Source organism: Anser anser, assembly GCF_964211835.1.
Source record: "Anser anser genome assembly, contig: HAP1_SCAFFOLD_129, whole genome shotgun sequence".
In the NCBI taxonomy this organism is placed as follows: Eukaryota; Metazoa; Chordata; class Aves; order Anseriformes; family Anatidae; genus Anser; species Anser anser.
In genome coordinates this window covers 82,954-106,693 of record NW_028153757.1, presented here as the reverse complement: position 1 = coordinate 106,693, position 23,740 = coordinate 82,954, and the positions used below count along the sequence as shown (strand labels likewise).

The 23,740-nt window shown below is 46.4% G+C and overlaps 1 pseudogene across 1 annotated transcript; it reads left to right on the top strand.

The window, feature by feature from the left end:
* The first annotated feature begins 5,573 nt into the window (after nt 1-5,573).
* Nucleotides 5,574-14,622, top strand: LOC310891557 (zinc finger CCCH domain-containing protein 11A-like; annotated as a pseudogene). Its single transcript has 14 exons — nt 5,574-5,762; nt 5,989-6,108; nt 6,891-7,014; nt 7,459-7,662; nt 8,191-8,310; nt 8,819-8,899; nt 9,316-9,426; nt 10,165-10,227; nt 10,486-10,581; nt 10,792-10,857; nt 11,371-11,757; nt 12,873-13,042; nt 13,459-13,520; nt 14,298-14,622. The product of its transcript is annotated as a zinc finger CCCH domain-containing protein 11A-like (transcript).
* The last annotated feature ends 9,118 nt before the right edge of the window (nt 14,623-23,740 follow it).

Sequence of the window (23,740 nt, the reverse complement as noted above, 5' to 3'; positions counted from 1 at the left end):
CCGTCTGGCCGTCCGTCTGTCCATCCATCCGGCCGTCTGGCCGTCCATCTGGCCCTGTGTCCCTCCATCCCACCGCCCTGCCCCGTCCCTGCCGTCTCCCTAGGGAAGCAAAGAGTCCCTGGGCTGCCTTCAGGGGGGAGGTTCTGCTCAGGAAATTAAAGCTTCCCCCTTAACGGGCGCCTTGCGAGTTATTTTGAGTTCCAACCTTCTGCCTTCCTTTCGTAGCAGTGCCTCTGAGGGGTGCGCTGTAAGGTAGCCGTCATCTGGCGCGCTGCTCCTGCGTTTCCCAAAGGAACTGCCTTCGGGATCTGACTAACTCTGGATGCACGCGGTTGTCACCTTAATTTCTCCGTTAGTTTGCTGAAAACAACCCGCTTGGGTGACCTTTGTGTTTGTTTCTTCAAACTTGGATCGAGGAGGTCTCTGTTTCCTTATGTTGATGTTCACGACGAAAGTGCAGAAGGGATGCTTACTGTTGCCCGGGTCAGTCCTGTTGCCAGGATGGGAATGTTTAGCCTACCGGCCCTCTGGTGCTGTTAGGCTGCACTCGGAGTGTGAGCTCTGGGCCTTATTTGGAAAAGACTGCGTTATTTGAGTGTACAAACCCGAGATATTCTGCGGATAGGTGATTCTCAAACCACGTCAGAACCACCGCTGTGACGTGTGCTGGAGTCGGACGCGCGTTTGACTGATCAGGCGGAGCAGGTGAATTGAATTTGTTGCTGGATGGCGAGGTGTTCTGGGGGAAGAGCTAGTCTAAGGAAAACTTCCTCTTACTGCCCCTTCCCATCTCAAATGGCCACTGCCTGGGGAAATTGCTTCTTTATGACATTAACTACAACGTTACAGTGAGGATGAGGAATCATCATTACTCCCATAGTTATTTGCTGCCAGGCTGCAGCGTTGATTTCAGAGATTTAAAAGAAAAAACAACAGGAAAAAGAAAGGAAGTATGTATTCTTTCACATACTCTCTTTTCCCTGAGAGTAAATGTTGTAGCTTCAGCAGTACCCTTCCTCTGGAAACGATTCCCAGTGCCTGCTCAGACACTGGGGAGTAAAATGACAGAACAATGGAGGAGAGCCACCCGATATAAAGAAAGGAAAAAAGGGGTTATGGATGAAGGGAAAGCAACTACATAAAAAATTGGTGCTATCTAAAAATTGGTTAACGGTTTGGGACCTGCAGGTGCTGCCTACACGTGCGTGTGTTGCAGTCGTGCCTGTTGCCACTGCGCAAAATGGAGAGAGCTTCTTTGTCGAATGCAGCATGTTAAAGAATGCGCCATTGCCTGGAAGAAATGCACGGCCTTCCCTCGTGTGGGACTTCTTCCCCATTGATCTGTGGTTTACCTGAAGGTTTACCATAACCTACATAAGTTTCAAAAGCAAGCAAGCAACCAACCAAAAAACAACACCAACATTAAAGAGTGGCAAGGCAGATGCTCATCTGGGGACTCTGACTCATCGGTGACATCACCAAGCAAAGCATTGTGAGCGCTTCGGGTCGGGGCTGCTGTGGCGAGCCTCGCAGCCGGGAGGGAGAGCGGGTACGGTTCGCCTCTGGCGGGTCTGTGTCAGCCCTCTGCCCTGGTGGCTTCGTTAGCAGTGAGAGTTTGACTGCTGTGTTCCCAGCTTTCGCTTCTGCACCGACCGTGTGGCAGAGCCCGCAAGCTGCTTCCTCAGCTGGAAGAGGAAGAGGAGTGACCTCAACTGTGCCGAGGTAAAGCAGAACCGTTGAAAAGATTTGTCAAAGATGCGGCTGGTACCAGCGCAGCCGCTGCAGCTGCAGCAGGTCCTGGAGCATTGGAGAAGATAGAGAGGGGTTTCTTCGTGAAAAGAATGCTGTGAAAGTGTTTTCACGCCAGAAATTAGGAGAAGCGCCTCTGTTGTTTGGATATCCTCTATTGACCTGGCACACGGGCATTACAGCATACCTGGCACACTCTTTGTATTGTTTGTAAAAGAAAAAAAAAAAAAAGTGTTTTAGGGCAGGCCAAAAACCTGCCTTGGCACTTCCACATCGCAGCAGTGCTTGCAGGCCGTGCATCCTGGATGCCAGGCAAGGATCTAAATCCGATGGTGCTGTTGGTAACGTGAAGTTCAGGAAGCACTTCTGGGTTTTTCTGCTCTTCCATGTGAATTTTTGCCCTGTGAAGGTGGTGTACTGAGCTCTTTTCTTACCAACAAATAGGTTTAAAAGCAGTTACAGCAAGGATGAGCTGTGTTAGCAGGAGGCTCTTCTGTGCTTTGACCATGGGAAGATGAATGGTTTACCTATGCACCGTTAAATATAATTTGACACCTAGCACACAACACTTGCAGCCTGTGGGGTGCTTTAACAAGCAGGTAAATCAGCGGAGACTGTTTTGCAGCAAGGCTGATGCTGGGTGATTAAAAAGCAGGGTCACAACAAGGAGAAAAAAAAAAAAAAAAAGCTTTGGAGATCTTTTTTAAAATGAGACTGCTTTTTATGGCATTTAGGGCTGTGAGGTATCCTTGGTTTTTGCTTTCTTCCCATTCCTTAGACCAGATCCATTCATATCCTGAACAGCGTTCTGGGTCTGTTCAGGAAAATGGAAGGCAACAAGCAAAATGATGAGCTCCTCGGGCATTCAAAAGAGCTCAGTCTGGGAAAGATTTCAAGTCCAACTTCCATGCTAAGGAGCACCAGTAATTTTTAGAAGTAGATGCAGAGGAATCTGCATGGCACTAAGTGTGTTTCTGAAGGTGCTAAAGGTCAGAAGTGACGATTCCTCTCAATACTAAAGAAGAGAAGGAAACCTTGCACTTAACTACTGTTTTTATTCCCTTTGTCAAGCAGTCAAAACCAACAACTAATACGGGAACCCAACTTTTCCCCTCTTTACTTTAGATTTGGGAAAATTCCCTGCCAAAATAATACTTCCTGGAAAATTCACTAGTGTTTGTGTGAGTAAAAGGTTCCAACCTTTTATTATTAATTTGTAAGAACTATTTCATCCGCTTTTGTCCAGAAGAGTCAGAAATAATTTGCACAGAAATGTGCAGCATTTTAATGAAAGGCTTCAGAATCACTCTAATTTGAACTTTATCTGGTCTGGTTGCAGGTTTTATGACATTTAGTGTCTTAAAAAAAAATCAAAATATCTGACTTCACATCAGAAAAAAAAAAACCTGCTTGTGGCTAAATAAAATCTGTTGCAGCTCTGGTCATTGAAAAATCATTGGCTGTTAAATTGGACCTAAGTCATCTTTTCTAACCTTTCATGATCTTGCAGCAATGGATGATGATGGATATATGGATTAGGGAACAGCACGTGATGGCAAACCTGTGGTATTTGCTACAGCGCAGAAAGAAAACAAATTGCTTCCAAAAAATCAAACTAATTCAAAATTCTTGGTATCATGCAGCCATGCCACTGGCAAAGTGAGCATTGCCCTGCCTCTCAAAGCTTGCTGTATCCTTGATCTGCTGTCTTCCTGCTGTTAATTGATTGCAACTCTACGTGTCTGATCAGGGCTACGAGTTGTTCTCGATATGGATACCATACGACATATACTGTGCACGCTTGTGTGTATAGATATGTTTATCCTGTATGCATGTACATATTTGATCTGGATAGGCTGGAGCGATGGGCTGAGGTCAACTGTATGAAGATCAACAAGGCCAAGTGCCGGGTCCTGCACCTGGGGCGCAACAACCCCAAGCAGAGCTACAGGCTGGGAGATGAGTGGCTGGAAAGCTGCCTGGCCGAGAAGGACCTGGGAGTGTTGGTTGACAGTCGGCTGAATATGAGCCAGCAGTGTGCCCAGGTGGCCAAGAAGGCCAACAGCATCCTGGCCTGTATAAGAAGCAGTGTGGCCAGCAGGTCTAGGGAAGTGATTGTCCCCCTGTACTCGGCTCTGGTGAGGCCGCACCTTGAGTACTGTGTTCAGTTTTGGGCCCCTCGCTACAGGAAGGACATGGACGTGCTCGAGCGAGTCCAGAGAAGGGCGACCAAGCTGGTGAGGGGTCTGGAGAACAAGTCTTACGAGGAGCGGCTGAGGGAGCTGGGCTTGTTCAGCCTGGAGAAGAGGAGGCTCAGGGGCGACCTTATCGCTCTCTACAGTTACCTTAAAGGAGGCTGTAAAGAGGTGGGGGTTGGTCTGTTCTCCTACGTGCCTGGTGACAGGACGAGGGGGAATGGGCGAAAGTTGCGACAGGGGAGTTTTAGGTTGGATGTTAGGAAGTACTTCTTTACCGAAAGGGTTATTAAGCATTGGAACGGGCTGCCCAGGGAGGTGGTGGAGTCACCATCCCTGGAGGTCTTTAAAAGACGTTTAGATGTAGAGCTTAGCGATATGGTTTAGTGGAGTACTTAGTGTTAGGTCGGAGGTTGGACTCGATGATCTTGAGGTCTCTTCCAACCTAGAAATCCGTGATACTGTGTGATACATATGTATGCATATTTGTGTGCTGGCCCCCAGATCACTCATGGTATAAAGCATTGGCCTCGAAGGCATACTCATCAAAATATTTGGTAGATCCTCCATTTTTTTCTAGTTCCCTCAAAATGAGAGAGTTTTTACGCGCTCTCTGTGTCAAAAAGGCAAAACTTCTGATTTCCACTGTCGCTCTCGCTAACTTTCTATCACTCACTCCTCGTGTGTGTGTCTAAACACATATGTGTGTATGCGTATGCACATTTGTGTATTTCTGTGCACTGGTGTGTTTTTTGCTGTACAGGTAATAAAGACGGGGAAAGGTTTTAGTGTTTTCTTAATAGGTGAAGAAATCTTGAAGACCAGAGATTGGAACATACTGAATTTTGAATTAAAAAAAAAAAAAAAAAGTCAAATTTTCTGGCTGTGGAAGATGGAGCCTCATTTTTGCAGCCACTTTGAATCACGAGTTCATCTCTAAATGCACTGGGTTTTTTTGTTTTTGTTTTGTTTTGTGGTGTTTTTTTTTTTTGGTTTTTATTTTTTGAAGAGCTAACTAACCCTGGCTGTCTCCAGTCTGAGAGAGTGTTCAGATGGACTTGCTTCCTCCATTAGTTATAAGCTGTTTAAAAGCACATCCTATGTTTGAATTGTGGATGAGAGGCTCCCTTGGCAAAGTGAGGAGGCAAATTCTTCCTACCCCTTTATCATTAATTCACGGATTCAGTGTTGGTTCGGCCTCCAGGAGAAGTTAACTGGAAGTCTTTGAAGATCGATAACTTTGCTGAGGTTGTCCAGGTAGGTGAACTCGAAGACCCACAGTGACTGGAACGTGCTATTTAATGCGTCATACTGCGTTCTGTAGAAGTTACTCGTAGCCATAGTTGATCATTGCCTTGCATGTATGATCAGGTGGTTTTTGAAGAAGTGACTCCCTTTTCAGGCTTCCGGATGTGCTCCAAGGCATATTATTGAGGACGTGGAAGAGAACACTTGCTGACAAAGCTCCTGGCAGCTTTACAGAACTTTAGTTTAATATTGTGTTAGTTCCCGTAACAGCTGATTTCAAGGCATTGCTCTCCTCAAGAGACTAATTTGATGAACAGAAGAAAGCTGGAAAAATGCTTGTTACTCATTATTTTTCACTTGTTGGTACTTTGTTTAGGGTTACTTTTAAAAAGAAGATTTCACTGATCACAAGCCAGTGGAAGACTTTCAGCCCAAGCAAGGGTGAAGACAGCTCTCTCCAAGAGCAGAGGAAGTCCCTGTGGAGAGAACCCGAGCTTGTTATCAGAACTTGTCGGCATGTCTAAACAAGGAGACGATTGCTACTTCTATTTCTATTCTACCTGTACCAAGGTATGGCTGGGTTTCTTTTGCTTTGCTTTGCTTTGTTTTTTTGTTGTTTTTTTTTTTTTTTCTTTTTTTTTCAGGAAGGGGTAGAGTAGGAGGAGGAGGCACACTGGTCTTTGGTTAACGTGATAACCAGATAGATTCTGAATTCAATCGTAGCAACCTGAGGCAGTAGCATGGACGTTTTTGAGGCTGTACTATATTTTCCTTGTTGGTTTCCTTTTGGTTACAGGGAGACAACTGTTCCTTCCGCCACTGTGAAGCTGCTCTGGGGAACGAGACAGTCTGCACGCTGTGGCAGGAGGGTCGTTGTTTCAGGAATGTCTGCCGATTCAGACACATGGAAATCGATGTGAGTGCCTAAAGATGTGTTCTCAAAATAAATCAACAAAAGCATTTTTCAGTGCTGTAGGTGTGCTGATTGTGCTTTTGCAGGACAGAGTCCTTTGCTTTGGAATTACACTGGTTTCTGTTAGCAGGGGAGGGGGTGGGAGGAAGGAGAGGGAAATAAAATCAATGCCTTAGGTATGTCTTAGCAAGATTTTCTTTTATTAGACGCCGACAGTATTTTCTCAACAGATGCAGAATAACCGCTAACTAGACTGCTAAAAGCTGCTGGAGCAGGGGGGTAATAAACAGGCTGTACTAGCCTCCTGAGAGCAGGCTTGATAATGATCTATCAGGTCTCTTGTGTCCCGGAGTCCTTCAGATAATGCTGTTCTAGCTGCCTGGGCTAGGAAGCAGTGGGGAAAGTTAAAGGTGCAGAAGAACGAAGTCTCCGAGAAGTAGTTCTGGATAGAGTTAACGTAGGCAATTTAAGATGTTCTTTTTCCCTCTGAATAATCCTAGTATAATCCTGGGTGTATTAGTTTAACCCACCCTAAACTGATGTCTGAGAGTGCCTGTCTTCTCAAACTGAATGATGACAAGGCTAAACGTGCATAGTGGTTACAGCTTCTGCAAACTTTGTGAATATGCCCGGAAATACTATACTTCCGTGATAAACTGACCTTTGGAATGATGTTTCAGCACTGTATTGTGACAGCCCTATCGCTGTCGTGACCTGGAACTGTGCATCTCTTTGCAAACCTTAGGTGCATGTTATCACGAGCTTGTCTTTCTTTCTGTCTTCAGAAAAAGCGCGCTGAGATTCCCTGCTACTGGGAGAAGCAGCCAGTAGGCTGTCAGAAAGCCAACTGTGCTTTTCATCACGCAAAGGGACGTTACATCGATGGCGTCTTCTTACCACCAAGCAAGAGTGAGTTTAGGTCCTTTTTCTTTAAGTATTGAAGAATTATTTTTGCATATTACTTAGTGGGTGCCAATAGTGTAGGAGACATCAGGTAACCGTTCATTTGTGAGTGCAGGAAAAGGTCTGCAGTCCTAGGTGGTCAGCTAAACCGAGTGTACTGCTGCTGTACTGCTGGTATTTGTTTTCTGCTTTCATGCTCAGCTTCTCTCTGCTTTGTGTGATATTTGCCTTGCAGTTTGCTTTCTGTTGTTTCGTCTTCTGCTGGGTGGCAGGGAGATGTGTTGTTGTTTGAAGGCAAGTCATTGTTCACGGTGTAAACAGTGGCGGGATGGGCAAAAGGAGATGCTGCATTCATTGCCTGTGCAGGTTATCTGCCTTAGCTACCATCTTCGTGCATTGTGGTCAAAGTTTTAAACTGCCATATTACTGATGATCCTCCTCTTCCTCTAGCTACACTGCCAAGTCCGCCTGAGTCCGCGGACGATGATTTGAAAGTGGCTCAGATGTCACTGCAGCAAAACAAACTTTCTGTCCAGTCCAATCCCTCTCCATAGCTAAGGCGGGTGATGAAAGTGGAAAACTCGGAAAATGTCCCAAGCCCTACACACCCTCCAGTTGTAATCAATGCTGCAGATGATGATGAAGATGATGATGGTGAGCATGGTTTGGTTCCTGGAAGGAATTTGTGCTGTAAATGATTGTGTAAGTCTTTGGTTCTTGGAAGGAATTTGTGCTGTAAATGAATGTATAAATCACAGATGACCTGAGGTCTGACTAGCGATAGGGCAGGCAGTCCGCTCAGGTCACTGGTGGCTTTGTCTGGCAGTCAGCGGACAGAACCTGAAATGTTGGAGGAAAGCTTAGAACCACTCTTGGCTTTAGCTGGTCTGTTGTGTAAAGCTCTATGTGAAACTAGGAAGGAAATTCCTTTTTTTTTGTCTGAAGAGTAATATGTCGTGTAGTAGTTAAAGCTGCAGAGAGAATCTAGAGTCCTAGATGTTTTGTCCTAGGGTAGTCTACTTACGAGTTCATCAGGTCAGTGTAGCTGTATTAAAAAAAAAAAAAAAAAACAAAAAAAAACCAACTTTTTTATAGGAACCATGGACTGAAGTGTCATTGCATGAGCTACATAATCACGAACAATCTGGCCTATGCATAACTGAATAGATTTTTCCCCTTCAGACCAGCTTTCTGCGGAAGGAGAAGAAACTAAAACTCCCGTCCAGCAACCAGCTGAGGAAGGCCAAAATGGATTACGGATGATTTCCACTCGGAAAGCCAGTGCTACTACTGCTAAACAAGGTATTCCAGCACCTGTAGTAGGATAAATCGGCAGGATAACTTGACAATTAACTCAAAAGCAATGTGGCGTAAAAACACAACAGAATGTAGGGGTGCTGAATGGACTCGGTTATTTCCATGATCTCATTTCTCCCTGATACCATCATGTGCCCATTGGGTCAGAAAGTTGAACTGCTTTTCTTTCCTTTTGGAGAACAAAACAGGGTCACAGCATGGAGTTTAAATGGCTGCACGTGCAGCCTGGCAACCACTGTTGAAAGCCATATCTAACGATAGAGGGATCTAATATCACGTAAATGGATTAAAATTAAAACTACAGTTTTTACCCTGAAGGGTGAAAGGAGGGGCAAAATGCCATTGATTCTATGGTTGTTTCACTTGTGAGGAGTGTTGACAGGCTTTATTCTAAATACTTCTGAAAGTTCCTGAGCACTAAGAAGCCTGAGGATCTGTGGTCCTCAGTGAGTGCCTCTAAGCCTTAGTCTCATTAACTGTTTTCTGTTTTCAGAGGACGGTCTGAATTTTGGAATAAAAACACTTGAAGAAATCAAATTGCAGAAAATGAAGGAAAAAACTAAGAGACACGGTGGTGAGTTAATATTCCCTGCTTCCTTACCCGGTTCACCTTCATCCTGTGTGATGATTTTTCTTTCAAAAAAAAACTCTTCCAGTAATACCGGGTAGCTGGCTATGCTTTGGTGAATCCAACTATTTTGCCAAAGAAGTGAAATTTGATTGGCTTCAGAATGGCAGGTGATGGTGGCTGGGAGCTGCTTGAGGGATAGACTTCCATGTTTAGCTGGGGGCATCGAGCAACCTGATTCTCAGCCAGCTGGTATTCTAGATGGGAATTCCAAGGGCAACCAGAGGCAAACTAGTCACCTCTCTTATTTGCATGCTCTGGTCACTGTATGTTTGACAGTAATGAATAATTAAAGTTTTTTGTTCTTCGTGATAGTTTTTTCTGTTTGGTAAACTTCCTTATGTTTTGCTTGCTCTGAGCAGAAGGTCCTTCAAGATCTTCTCTTCCTCCCGTCGATTCTATGATTTTTCCTGCTCCGGAAAAGGAAAATGTCCGGACAGTGGTGAGAACTGTGACACTGTCTACAGAGGAAGGTAATAATTCATGCTTTTGTTTTGATTTCATTACTCCTAAACTGGAAGGTTAAGCAAGAAGGAAGGCAATTCACCCCTGTTAGCCTCCTGGTGCTGCCGCCTTCTGTTCAAAACATGCTTTTATGCTGAAAGTCCCTGGTTGTACTGGAAAGCTTTGGTGCTCAGGTTAAGTGCAGTAGCAGGAGAAAGAAAAAAATGTGTCAGTATGCAAATAGGGGGATAACTGAAAAACAGGAGAGTAACGAGAAGAAAGAGCTCTAGAGGACAGTGCTATGTAAGAAGCAATTTCTGAAGCTTTAAAGAGGCTGACAGTGGCACGTGTGGACAGTAGTGCGATAGGAGTCTGTGTATAAATTATATTGTTTAGAGTTGTGCAAATTCCTTTGAAAGGGAAAGAAGTGAAGAAGTACTTCTACTCATAGACATTCACCTTAGAAAGGAATATTTCTCAGCATTTGTACCTAATAATATTCTGCTTGCTTATGCAGCTCTGTTCTGCACAAAGTATAGCTGTCAAGCAGACTCAGATTCATTCTCGACTACATTCAGCTGGAATTTGAGGCAAACACTGAGACTATGGATACTTTTTCTAAGTTAATTATAGTTGAAATATGAGTTTGTGTGGTTTAGCTGTCAAAACAGTACCTTGCTGGGTTTTTTTTGGACATGGGCTAACAGTATACTATTTCTATTGGCTACTGGTTTCTATGAAATAGAAAAATTTTACTTTTGTTTTAGGGGAGGAACCTGTGGTTCGACTAGATCTTGCTGAGAAACAAGGAAAACGGAAAGCCTCCGTGGGTAAGAACTTTTTATGAGCTGTTATTTAGGTGCCGCCTTCTCTATATGACTGCATTGAAGAGTATTTTTGACGTATGAGAGGAAAATGCGTTGCAGTGGAGATCTGTGTTGACTGCAGAAATGGCAAAAAAACCATTTAGCAGCTGAAAGGCAATTTTATGAAAATATGCTTGAAAAATAGAAGCTTGTGGTTGACTGTTCTCAAATCTTCCTGCAAAGAAATGTTCTTAAAATATTCCTTGTTTTCTCTGTCTGAAGCTGATGTAAGCGCCCTTCCGGTGAAGCGCAGCCTTGCTGAAAGGCTGGGGAAGAAGGTGGAGGTTCCGGGAAATGCTGACAAAGCACCAAAGAGAGGTACAGCTACTAAACAGGCATCTGGATGTGATTCACGGGTTTTGTAGTTAGGCTTTCTGTTTGTCCTTTTCCTGCGATGTTTCTTTTTGCATGTTGGCTGAGGTCTTAATCACCGGGATTCAAAGTTACCTTTCCTGCCTTGTTTTTGAATGTGAACACAAAGTTGACGTTTATGCAGCCTCCCTAATTTGGTCTTTTTCTGTTTTGCAGTTCAAGTTCCCAAGTCTGTGAAGGAGAGGCTAGGATTACCTTCTCAACGGACTAGTACTGCGAAAGGTAACAACTGGCTATTAAATATACTTTCTCCTTCTTCCTTTCCGTGAACTTAGACCGTTTTCATACAGCCCTAAAAAGGAATTCAAATGAAAACAAAGAACTGATTCCTCTTGCTCGAGTGCTGAAGCTCTTCTGACAGCCACTATCAGAAATCTGGCTCTAGGTGTGTGTTTATTTTCCGCTTGTGCCTTGTCAAGGTTTTAAGCTGCTTCTGTGAACCATCATATACAATTAGAATAGAGCCACTGCCGGGAGCAGGAATTTGAAATGCAGTCTGAAAAAGTAATCAAGTAAACTAGCATTTCTGTGTAGCAACTCTCTCTGGATAGGGCTGGTCTTCAAAATACAACAAGTGGCTCAGAGGAGGAGGAGAATGTTAGGCTATTGTCCTAAGATGCGTTATTGGGAACGCTCAGGCTTAGTTTTCCTTAGTACTGTGACAAATTTTGGAGACTTAAACTATTGTTGGACTCTCTTTAAATGTTGGCGCTTCTCATTTCTTGATGATGACAGGGAAGGCTGCTAAGCCAAAGGGAGAGGTCCATGTGAAAACACTGGAGGAAATCCGTCGTGAGAGAGCTCTTCAGAGACGAGAATGTCAAGCCAAAGCCCAGGCTGAATGGCATGGTAAAACCAAAGATCCCAGCGCAGGGGCAAAAATTGAGGGTGAGCCCAAGAAGCAGAGCGTGCTCACTCTTTCCGGGCCCAGCAAAGTGCAGTCGAAGGAGCCGGCAGGTAAAGCCAAGCCAGAAGGAGAAGTGCGTGTTAAAACCCTGGAAGAAATAAAGCGCGAGAAAGCTCTGCGGATGCAGCAGAGTGGAGAAAATGTGCCAGCTCCCCCAGCACAACCTGGACCTGCCCCAGCCGGGCAGAAATCATTATGGAACACAAAGCTATCAGGTAATAAGATGCTTTAATACCTGCCCCGGTGAGGTGCTTCCCATATTGAGCAAGTTCCGTTTGCTCAGGATCTGCTTTGCTTTTTCCTTCAATGCAGAGGATAAAAGAGTTTAAGGCTGCAAAGTTCAAAGGCAAAGAAGGGCCAGAACATGCAACCATGTCTGTTTTCGTTAATTACGTGATGGTATTCTGTATTTCCCACTAGAAAATTAACACATTGAGGGGCTTTTTAGTCTAATTTTGGTATTCTGTTTTTTTCTGCCATCTGTTTATGGTATGAAGTCCTCCCTGCGTTGAGTTCAAGTTCACCTTCCTCTTTGGCATGTGTTGCTTAACTTGACACGTGTATGTGTTTGTAAAGCATGCTTCAGCGTCTTAATGTGGGGGGCCAGTTTCTGTCAAAAATGACAGAGGATCAAAGGCCTCGTTGTTAAGATTATATCAACTTTGTAAAATGAGATTGTGTGAGGGAGATAAGGAGGGCTTAAAGGCTGCATGCACTGCACATTGTAGCCTTTCTCTCTGTCTCATGGGACACGAGGAAATAAACACACAAAGAAAACAAGTACTGAGCTTTCTTTCGTTTCTTCTCCTGCCAGCCAGATGTTAGGTCAGGAATGGGAGACTAGAATATGACTCTACAAATTTGGATTTTGTAGAACAACTTAATAGATTTTGTGGGACATCACTGCAGGGGAGAGGAAGCTGGTACAACAGTTGCATACACTCTCTTGTCTTACTATACCTGCTGCTTTTCCTTTCCTAGAGGGAGCAAGACTTTAAATACAAAAGCTGTCAACATTTGTGAATCTTACTAGACTTCATACAACGTCTTAGAGTATTGCTTGCACTTGGGATCGCTCTGTGTCTGAGTTTCCCTCGTCCTGGATTATGATTTACTGTAGCTATTCAGTTCCTTTGTTCCTTTGTATGGATTGTTGGTAGACGGAGTTTACTATGTGGAAGATATTGCTGAGAATCCAGGCAATGGCAGTGTAATTCTGCTGGCCAAATACAGTTAACTGTGTAGACGGGCCGTGGAAATGAGGAAGAGAACGTGGATTTTTCATGAGGCAGAGCAAGACTGTATCAGTTCTCTCTTCCTTTTACTCTAGCCAACTTTAACATGTTTGCGAAGCCTTGGGATGGGAAAGTCGCTTCCCCCAAGAAGAAGGCACTGAAACGTAAGGCACCTGGCAGTTTTCCCTCTGCTGTAGCAGCTGTGAAGCCACGGACTGCCTCTGACGCTGACACAATGGGACCTCCAGCCAAAAAAGCAGCTATGGTAAGGACAGGGGCTAATGCAGAAATGGATCCCTTGTAAAATTTACACCCTCCTCTAGGAGAAAAGATGGAAAACTCAAAAGTTCTACAGGCTTTCTGTTTCCTTTTAAATCCAGTAGCTGCCTACAGAATTCTTGTAGTACCCTTCCATATTTATTAGATTAATGGCACTATTTACTTAGTCCTCTGTGATTCTGTGATTTCTCTGGTGTGGAGGATTTTGTCCATTAATGCTGTGTTCTTAAAAGACACAAGATCATTAGTAACCTCCAAGTGAATATTAACTTTCTTCAGGAGCACCTTGGTTTTGTATTTTGGCTAAGGCTCCGCAATGCCAGAGGAGAAGCAGCATGGAGGAAAAAGCTAGTAAGGAATCTTTTACCCATGAGTCCTAAATGCTGTTTTGCTGCTTTCTAGGCTGTTCCAGCCACGCTGGAGCACGTCCCAGCCACCAGACTTGAAGAAAATCCCCAAAACAGGTGATGACCACAACTTGTTCTTTTTCTCAATCGGTGTATATCCCCAGTGAAACATAAGTTCTGTCACACGTGGGGAAAAAAGGAGGGTTCTGAGATAATTAAAGCCCAAATCCATCAGAGGAATAAGTCACGTGAAATGACTTTCTAGCAGCTAGCAGGAATGCTTAATTAGACTTACTTTCTTTAAATGCTGCAAGTCGGTACAGCTTTCCAGTGACTTCTTGCTCTGTCTGAATACCTAAATGAGGATGAGGTGAAGTTCTCCTACTTCCTCGTGAGGTGATAAATGATGAGTAGTGTCCTCTGCCTTTTGGTCCTCAAGAATGCCACCCGAACAAACATACCAGGTGACAAGAGTGCAGGGAGAGCAGAGGGAAGTGATGGCTGCAGATCAGCTTCCTGTAGTGGGGAGCAAACTCTGCTGAGTGTGCCGTGGGAAAAATGACTAACTTAGCAAACAGATATTTGCAGATGGAGACTTCTTAACATTTTTACAGGAAAATTAAGCAAGGTGGCAAAGTGCCTCTTGCTACAACAATTGAACCATCTTTGCTAGACTCCAGGTGCTCTGGCTTCACAGAGAAACCCCCAAACTGAAAAATGTACCTGCTAATATATTGGGCTCTAAATGTCGCCCTGGGTTAATTGAATAACAATCCCTGGGTAAGATTGAAGTGCAGGAGGGGTTGGCTACGGTTTTAAGAGCCGGTTTGCAGAAAAGGGATTTCCCGTTAAGAAATGGCATATACTGATTGTTCTCCTCCTTGCTCTGCCAAGACCTGAAGCACATCTTGGAAGCCAGGCAGAATCTGTGGAGCCAATGGAGTTCTCAAGCTCGACTTCAGCTTCTTCCCAGCTAGAAGAAGCAAGGACACGCCGGCTGAGTTCCACAGGCAACGCGCCCGTATCTGTAGACGAGGATTTAGAGACGCTACTTTGGGAACTCTCAGACGGCATACTGGAAGCCGAGCTCGACTTGGACCCAGGGAAGGATGAGGATGACCTCCTCCTTGAGCTTTCCAAGATGATTGATGATTGAACTGCATAGTCCTATGGTATATTAAAAAAAAACAAAAAAAAACAAAAAAAAAACAACTCTTCTTCTTGTTGGATACCCCGAGGTGATCCTTTTTCTAACTGAGGCTTTGCAATGAGACTTAAAGCACAGTTGGAACTGGTAGAAATTGGCAGGATCTGCACTCAGTTGTCCTAAGTTTCCCTGCTGGTCAGAGTTAAGGTCTTGTGCATGGTTCCGTAACTATAGGTGGCTACCTTTGATATCAAGAGGACAAAGCACTTGTTTCTTTTGGCACAGAAAGATGTCCATCGGCACGCTGTGGTGGCTGTGAATTGACGTAGTGATGGAGCGATGCTCTGAAGGCTTAAACGGAAAGCTTCTTCCTTCCGCCCCCCCTTGGCACAGCTCGATGTTGGGCACATTGTGAAGCCTGGGTGTTCTGATTTCTCGGACAGTTGATACCCAAATCCCGGAGTTACTATGTCAACTCTTGACTTTTATTTGTGTATGCCATTGTTTTGACTGTAATCTTTTCAGATGATGAAGCTGTAGGGGCGGGAGGGAGCAGAATAATTATTCTAGCGTTGTGGACCAAACATGCTGCCAGGAGTGGTGGTGGTGGGGTCAGCCCACCCGGCCTTACTTTCAATTATCAGGGATGATAAAATGGTGTGAAAAGCAGCAGCTCTGCGATACGGCTACGCTACCCCCACTCCCTTCTCTTGTGCTGTACCAAAGTTCCCCCAAGCTTTGGTTGGTGCTTTTTGCTGGTGACAGTAGGACTCCAGGGCGAGTAGTCGGGACTCTCCTGCAGTAACTGGGTCAATTAAGGGTTGGTTTAAGTGCCTCCTGGTTTTTAAAATTGCTCCCCTGAGCTGCTGGCTCTGCTGCCTGCTACAGCAAATGTTCGGGTGCCATCAGCGTCGCACTTGGGCGTGGGCACTGACTCTGCGGAGGAGAGCTGAGGCTCGCGTGTATTGTGTACCCTGCCGCCAGTGATCGTTTTCCCCTAGCAGATCTATTTTGAATTATTTCCCTAAATTTTAGAGGAACTTTAGGCTCTTTGTGCTATGATTTGTGAAGCTGTAGGGGCCCTCAGGCATTTGCTGCTGGCAGAGAAAAACCGCTTGTCGAATTTGTTGTAAATACTTTCTGTTTGGACAACAACGCCTGTGTGTGTGTGTGTGTGTGTGTGTGTGTGTACGTGCGTGCTTTGATGACCCCCTGCGACGCCCCAGCTCCGCGAGGGAAGCTTTGAAGCGGCTCTGGGAAAACCTCTGCGGAAGAAACTGCTGCTGGCGACTTGCGGAAAAGGGACTCCACAATCAGTGAGATTGTAAAGTAGGTATGTTTATTCAGCGCTGGGCAGCACGGGAGGTCGTGGGCATGAAGATTGATGACTCTTCCTCGTCACCGCTAGTTGACCTCTTGTCTTTGCACAGACTCAGTTGCTCCTTGGCTCTTGTCCACCTGCAGGACCAGTTTCTCCCAGTTTCTTAAGATAGGCTCGCTCTCTTATTAGGAGACTGACCTTGGTAAGGGGCCCAAGGCTTCTTGCTTTAGTTAATTGGCACAATGCACCATAGTTAGCAAAGACACTAAGTAGCATCCTAGTTTAATGCCGTCAGCGCTCTATCTCTACTTGATAAGATTCTCCTAACTCCCTCTCTCACTGGAGCCCACGCAGCCCTCCGTCCTGCCGAAGGACTTCACGGGGACTTCTGCCGGCTCCGGGTGCCCGCACACAGACAGAAATGTCTTTGAGAGAAAACAATCAGGAGGAGGAGAGCTCAGAGACTGCGGCCGGCTTCGGCCACCTTCCCCTCGCTTTCCCTCTCCGTGTTCAAACCGAGCACTGTTCTGCCGTCAACCTTCGCTGCCTCTGCCCGCGGCGCTGGGCTTTCGCGTGTGCCATTGCTCCTCTACATATTTTATCCTTCCTTTTGTAAGGAATGGTCCAGCAATTCGTGTCACTAAGGGATTTGAAGGGTTAACATCGAGGCCCGGGTCTAGGTGATAAGAGAACAAAGGGGTTTTTAGGGAAAAGTGCTGACTACTGCAGGGGATGTTGCTAGAGTTTCTGAAATCCGGCGCAGAGGCTCCCAAACGAGGAGGAAGGGGGAGATGAAGGACAATTGAAGGACAAAAGCCTGGGAGGAAGACAACCAGCATTCAGCCCGAGCAAGCCCCGAGAGACCACCAGAGACTGATACGCAGGCGCCCCTGGGAGGGGTTTCGGATTCCGGAAACCAATTCTAATAACCCTGCCTCTTCTCGAAGTAGTAATGAATATGTATTAGCCTGGGAGCATCAAAACCAGCCGCCTTACGTAACAGGTGTGCGTCCTGGGGGAGCAGAGACTCCCGGCGCACCCAGCGCTGCTTGCTTGCCTCTATTCGTTTAATAAATTGTAAACTTTGATTGTAATCCTATTTGGATTTATAACAGCCATTTATAACACTTTTTATATTTGTATTTTATTTAAGGCTGTCTTGCCCCCCTCCCCCCCCCAGCCTCGCTGCTCACCAATAAAGCTGGCGCAGGGACTCCTGCCTGCGACCATAGAGACGCGGTCCTCCCGGCCTGCTAGAGCGGCCCCCCACGCTCCTCCAGCATCCCAGCGTCCCTTGTGCGCTCCCGCCCGGCCTCAGGGGCTTCCGGAGGCGGCCCAGCAGGGGCGGCGGGAGCAGCGAGGCGGCGGCAGCCATGGCGTACCGCGGGCAGGACCAGAAGGTGCAGACGGTGATGGTGCAGCCCATCGTAGCCTTCCTGCGGCCGGGGAGCGACGGGGGAGCGGGTGGGGGGCGGCCCGGGCCTCAGGGGTCTCGGCCCGGACCTTGAGGCCTTGTCCCGGGGCCCTGGGGCCTCGTTGCAGGGTTTGAGGCCTTGTCTTGAGGCCTTGTCCCGGGCCTGGAGCTCTTGTCCCCGTGCTGAGCCCTTCACGCAGTGCCCCAGAACCTCATCTTCCGCTACCTGCAGAGCGTGAGTAGCGCGGGGAGAGGACGGGGAGGGGATGGGGATGGGGATTTGGAGGGGGTGGGGGGAGCGGGGAGGGTCCGGGGATCTCCCTCGCTGAGTTTTCGGCTCCCACCCGTTGCTCGGGGCAGGTTTGTGGGGAATGGAGAGCTGTGCGGCGTGCTGGTGGGTACAAGGAGCTGCTGCGCAGCCCGGCGTTTCCCCCTCGTGTTAACGGGAGTGGGATCGTGCAGCCGGGCGTGCAGGAGTGTTCCCTTGTGACTGGAAACGTGTCCTTCAGCAAACGTGTAGTATTCACCCAGTCATATAAGACTCTAAAATGTCAGACTGTTAATTGAAACTGCCCCTGAGAGTTGCTCCTTGGAGTTTTTGGGAGCTCTAGCGGCTATGGTTAGCGGGTATTTCTGAACACACGAGAGAGAACAAAACTGCTCGCGGTGTTTGTGTTCCAATTTACTCTCCTCCTTCGTTCTGCAGAGCTCGAGGATCCAGGTGTGGCTGAGCAAGTGAACGTGCGGATAGAAGGCTGCATCATCGTGAGTGTCAGCACGACCCCACGTTACATCGTTAGTTTGTTTTCCCTCATTCACAATCCTATTTTTTCTTGTCAAGAAAAACTAGCCCAAGGGAAAAAAGAAATCGTGCTTCTCTAACAATTAGTCTTCGTTGTCCAGCCTGGGTCAGCACAGCTGACGATGGTTCGTGTTGTTGCTGAACTAATTGCCACTGTTGCCGATTTCTAGGGCTTTGACGAGTACGTGAATTTGGCGCTGGACGACGCAGAGGAGATTCACTCCAAGGCAAAATCAAGGAAACAGCTGGGTGTGTCGTGTGTCTGTGCAACCCGAGTGACGCGCGGTCTGAAACCTGCCCGGGTGAGCCTTCTAGGTAGCAGCACTGAGACGTACCAACCGTGTGACGAGCCTTGCTGTTGAAGTTCAGTGAGCAATTCCTGGCTACATCTCTGTCCCTGATGATTTTTGAGCTGCTGATTTTGCTGGATGAAGGAGAATCTGTCCCTGCCTGAGACCAGTTCTGGTCTTTGAAACGTGTAATACCAGGCGGCCTGCACTCTGCATGATGGGCAAAACCCTGCTCAACCACACAAAACACTTTCTGAAAACACGAGATTATTCTCAGGTTCTGGGCTCTCTCTAATCCCCTCTTTCCCTTCTCTTTGCTGCAGGCTGGATCGTGTTAAAAGGGGACAACATCACTCTTCTACAGAGCGTTTCTAAGTAGAATTTGCCATCCTTAGAACAAAGGTGGCTGCCGTGCTGCGGAGTGACTGAGTGCCAGGGGAACGCGGCCCACTGGTAGATAGGAAGTTATTTGTAACTGGGGTTGCATGCTGAGGTCAAAAGTCTTTCCTTTGTGGGAGCGAGTTGTTTGTAGCTTGAAACAATACGTGATGTATTTCACAAATAGCCATTTTTCACATTAACTGTAAATGTAAACCACAAATCTGCCTGTTTTCAGTCTCTTCCTTCTGTGAATGGAGAAGGAGGAGAAATATAGAAGCGTGGGCTTTTCCTTTTGCTGTGGATCTGATAAGTTTCGATAACGCTATGTGCTTTCTTGACCATTACATCTGCGTTATGTGGCCAGGGTGGACTCGTTCAGGGCACGGAAGCCCCACACAGTCCTTGAGCTAGCAGGGTGCTAAGGAGGGTGTTGGAGATTTTGCATACAATTGCAGCCCTTTGTTGCTGCAGTGACAGGTTCCTCAGATTCTTTCTAAACAGGGTTTAGCTTGTTGAGAATCTTTTTGGGAGTGTTTATTGTGGATCAGTCAGTAAAAGTATCTTAGTGGGCCCGTGAGGGATTTGGGGCTGTGGTGCAGTAACCCAGTGTTTACAAGTGTTACTGCTATGCATGCTTGTCCAATAACGTCTCCAGATCAGAGAGTGAGAGCGGGCAACTGGTTTGGATTAAATCTGTCACTTCTTGCTGCTTTGGACAGAGCCTGTAGATTAAACCCTTGTGCTGTTCAATAAGCTGGGGTATCAGAGGTGTCGGTTGGGTTTTTATCATTTGATTTATTTTTTTTATCCGTTTGGAGATCTGTCTTTTCTATTTAAGTTTCCCCAAGAGAGCTGAGTTGCTTGATGCATCGACCAAAGAGAAGTTCCCCGGCTGACTTGGGACAGCCAGTCCCCTCGTTTTTCTGATCACAAAAAAAAAAAAAAAAAAAAGAAAAAGAAAAAAATCGAAGAAGAAAAATTTTGACTGTAACTGTAACTCAGAAACTAAGATTACCTAAATGGAGAGAAATGAATTTTGATGCACAGGCTGTGCTAGAAATCTGTTAATCAGCATTCAGTTTTTCAAAACTTCAATTTGTGTATCATCATCATGAAAATTAATAAATTCAAGGTGGGAGATCCTTTCCTGAAAGGGAAGGACAGAAATACGAGTCTTGCTGTGGGGCCTACCCAGCGCAGTTCTGCCATTCCGAGAAGTAATACGTCAGGAGTGTCACAGCAGACGTTCCCAGGAAGAAACCTTTGAGGGGCAGCGTGACACACTTGATTGGCTAAAGCAGCTTCAGCTGGACAGCCTGCTGCCGGGATGGGTAATTCTAAGTTGTGTTCAAGTTGCTGAGTTCCTTTCAGCATGTAGTAAAGATGTAACGTGCCGATGTCGTTTGGGAACAGGAGGCATTACGTGTCACCAGCAGTGGGCACGTAGGGAACAAAACAGTATCTTACGAGGTCCTCCACATCTGCCTTTCATTTTGTCCTTGGTTTGCCAGCTGGAGCTTTCAGGAGGTGAGGAAGGAGGCTGTCCCAGTGAATAGTTCAGGTGTTGCAGGGTATTTGTGATGCAGTGCTTGTAAAATTTACCTGCCCGCATCTCCTGTTACAGGCAGCCCCCCGTGGGCCCTGTGAGATGGGGAGCTGCTGCCCGGGGTTAGGCCCAAGGTGCCCTGTCAGGCCCAGGGCCGCCCTTCCCCTTCCCCTCGCCCTGCCCTTCCCTCCCGCTCCTCAGCCCTTGCTCAGGCCTTTTGGGCCGTCTGGCCGTCCGTCTGTCCATCCATCCGGCCGTCTGGCCGTCCATCTGGCCCTGTGTCCCTCCATCCCACCGCCCTGCCCCGTCCCTGCCGTCTCCCTAGGGAAGCAAAGAGTCCCTGGGCTGCCTTCAGGGGGGAGGTTCTGCTCAGGAAATTAAAGCTTCCCCCTTAACGGGCGCCTTGCGAGTTATTTTGAGTTCCAACCTTCTGCCTTCCTTTCGTAGCAGTGCCTCTGAGGGGTGCGCTGTAAGGTAGCCGTCATCTGGCGCGCTGCTCCTGCGTTTCCCAAAGGAACTGCCTTCGGGATCTGACTAACTCTGGATGCACGCGGTTGTCACCTTAATTTCTCCGTTAGTTTGCTGAAAACAACCCGCTTGGGTGACCTTTGTGTTTGTTTCTTCAAACTTGGATCGAGGAGGTCTCTGTTTCCTTATGTTGATGTTCACGACGAAAGTGCAGAAGGGATGCTTACTGTTGCCCGGGTCAGTCCTGTTGCCAGGATGGGAATGTTTAGCCTACCGGCCCTCTGGTGCTGTTAGGCTGCACTCGGAGTGTGAGCTCTGGGCCTTATTTGGAAAAGACTGCGTTATTTGAGTGTACAAACCCGAGATATTCTGCGGATAGGTGATTCTCAAACCACGTCAGAACCACCGCTGTGACGTGTGCTGGAGTCGGACGCGCGTTTGACTGATCAGGCGGAGCAGGTGAATTGAATTTGTTGCTGGATGGCGAGGTGTTCTGGGGGAAGAGCTAGTCTAAGGAAAACTTCCTCTTACTGCCCCTTCCCATCTCAAATGGCCACTGCCTGGGGAAATTGCTTCTTTATGACATTAACTACAACGTTACAGTGAGGATGAGGAATCATCATTACTCCCATAGTTATTTGCTGCCAGGCCGCAGCGTTGATTTCAGAGATTTAAAAAAAAAAACAACAGGAAAAAGAAAGGAAGTATGTATTCTTTCACATACTCTCTTTTCCCTGAGAGTAAATGTTGTAGCTTCAGCAGTACCCTTCCTCTGGAAACGATTCCCAGTGCCTGCTCAGACACTGGGGAGTAAAATGACAGAACAATGGAGGAGAGCCACCCGATATAAAGAAAGGAAAAAAGGGGTTATGGATGAAGGGAAAGCAACTACATAAAAAATTGGTGCTATCTAAAAATTGGTTAACGGTTTGGGACCTGCAGGTGCTGCCTACACGTGCGTGTGTTGCAGTCGTGCCTGTTGCCACTGCGCAAAATGGAGAGAGCTTCTTTGTCGAATGCAGCATGTTAAAGAATGCGCCATTGCCTGGAAGAAACGCACGGCCTTCCCTCGTGTGGGACTTCTTCCCCATTGATCTGTGGTTTACCTGAAGGTTTACCATAACCTACATAAGTTTCAAAAGCAAGCAAGCAACCAACCAAAAAACAACACCAACATTAAAGAGTGGCAAGGCAGATGCTCATCTGGGGACTCTGACTCATCGGTGACATCACCAAGCAAAGCATTGTGAGCGCTTCGGGTCGGGGCTGCTGTGGCGAGCCTCGCAGCCGGGAGGGAGAGCGGGTACGGTTCGCCTCTGGCGGGTCTGTGTCAGCCCTCTGCCCTGGTGGCTTCGTTAGCAGTGAGAGTTTGACTGCTGTGTTCCCAGCTTTCGCTTCTGCACCGACCGTGTGGCAGAGCCCGCAAGCTGCTTCCTCAGCTGGAAGAGGAAGAGGAGTGACCTCAACTGTGCCGAGGTAAAGCAGAACCGTTGAAAAGATTTGTCAAAGATGCGGCTGGTACCAGCGCAGCCGCTGCAGCTGCAGCAGGTCCTGGAGCATTGGAGAAGATAGAGAGGGGTTTCTTCGTGAAAAGAATGCTGTGAAAGTGTTTTCACGCCAGAAATTAGGAGAAGCGCCTCTGTTGTTTGGATATCCTCTATTGACCTGGCACACGGGCATTACAGCATACCTGGCACACTCTTTGTATTGTTTGTAAAAGAAAAAAAAAAAAAAGTGTTTTAGGGCAGGCCAAAAACCTGCCTTGGCACTTCCACATCGCAGCAGTGCTTGCAGGCCGTGCATCCTGGATGCCAGGCAAGGATCTAAATCCAATGGTGCTGTTGGTAACGTGAAGTTCAGGAAGCACTTCTGGGTTTTTCTGCTCTTCCATGTGAATTTTTGCCCTGTGAAGGTGGTGTACTGAGCTCTTTTCTTACCAACAAATAGGTTTAAAAGCAGTTACAGCAAGGATGAGCTGTGTTAGCAGGAGGCTCTTCTGTGCTTTGACCATGGGAAGATGAATGGTTTACCTATGCACCGTTAAATATAATTTGACACCTAGCACACAACACTTGCAGCCTGTGGGGTGCTTTAACAAGCAGGTAAATCAGCGGAGACTGTTTTGCAGCAAGGCTGATGCTGGGTGATTAAAAAGCAGGGTCACAACAAGGAGAAAAAAAAAAAAAAAAAGCTTTGGAGATCTTTTTTAAAATGAGACTGCTTTTTATGGCATTTAGGGCTGTGAGGTATCCTTGGTTTTTGCTTTCTTCCCATTCCTTAGACCAGATCCATTCATATCCTGAACAGCGTTCTGGGTCTGTTCAGGAAAATGGAAGGCAACAAGCAAAATGATGAGCTCCTTGGGCATTCAAAAGAGCTCAGTCTGGGAAAGATTTCAAGTCCAACTTCCATGCTAAGGAGCACCAGTAATTTTTAGAAGTAGATGCAGAGGAATCTGCATGGCACTAAGTGTGTTTCTGAAGGTGCTAAAGGTCAGAAGTGACGATTCCTCTCAATACTAAAGAAGAGAAGGAAACCTTGCACTTAACTACTGTTTTTATTCCCTTTGTCAAGCAGTCAAAACCAACAACTAATACGGGAACCCAACTTTTCCCCTCTTTACTTTAGATTTGGGAAAATTCCCTGCCAAAATAATACTTCCTGGAAAATTCACTAGTGTTTGTGTGAGTAAAAGGTTCCAACCTTTTATTATTAATTTGTAAGAACTATTTCATCTGCTTTTGTCCAGAAGAGTCAGAAATAATTTGCACAGAAATGTGCAGCATTTTAATGAAAGGCTTCAGAATCACTCTAATTTGAACTTTATCTGGTCTGGTTGCAGGTTTTATGACATTTAGTGTCTTAAAAAAAAATCAAAATATCTGACTTCACATCAGAAAAAAAAAACCTGCTTGTGGCTAAATAAAATCTGTTGCAGCTCTGGTCATTGAAAAATCATTGGCTGTTA